The sequence below is a fragment of the Eimeria mitis genome, genomic scaffold, assembly GCF_000499745.2.
Source record: "Eimeria mitis Houghton genomic scaffold, Emh_scaff1989, whole genome shotgun sequence".
Classification (NCBI taxonomy): Eukaryota; Apicomplexa; class Conoidasida; order Eucoccidiorida; family Eimeriidae; genus Eimeria; species Eimeria mitis.
Genome location: NW_013570312.1, coordinates 4,683 through 5,364, shown reverse-complemented (window position 1 = coordinate 5,364; position 682 = coordinate 4,683).

The following is a 682-nucleotide window of genomic DNA, read 5'->3' as shown; positions in this document are numbered from 1 at the left end:
TTTTTTTTTTTTTTTTTTTTTTTTTTTTTTTTTTTTTTTTTTTTTTTTTTTTTTTTTTAAATTTAATTAAGATAAAAGAAAAAACTATATATTTTTATGCTGATGTTTTACTTGCTAATAGAAAAGAAAGCCAAAGGATGAGTGTAGTTTATACTGAAGGCAGTATTCTCAGCATTGTTATACTTAATAATAATATTATAATATAATAACATAAAAAAAATAAAAATATAAAAATAATAATATAAAAAAAATAATATAATAATATAATAATAATATAAAATTAATATAATAATAAAAATATAATAGTAAAGGGGTCATTGCTTACACTTAATAGTATAAAAAATAAAACGAGTATCCTCGGCCCCAATATAACAAAACTATACATGAATACTACCAAAAGAAAAATTATATTTAAATACTATACAACACAAACTCTATTCTTTTACACTGAGTGAGGTGTATATACACCCGGAGCTGCAGCGACAGCAGCGCAACAGGCAGAGGGGCTTTGTTATACTCCTCACCAGCTGTATAGGGAGCGGTACGAGGGCCAGTAGTGTTGCTGCTGGCTGCAACAAAAATAATATTTACTATAAATAATATAATTATAAATATAATTATAAAGGGTTTGTTATAGTAGGCAGAGGATTCTCATTGATACTCATCAATAGAGCCAAAGAAA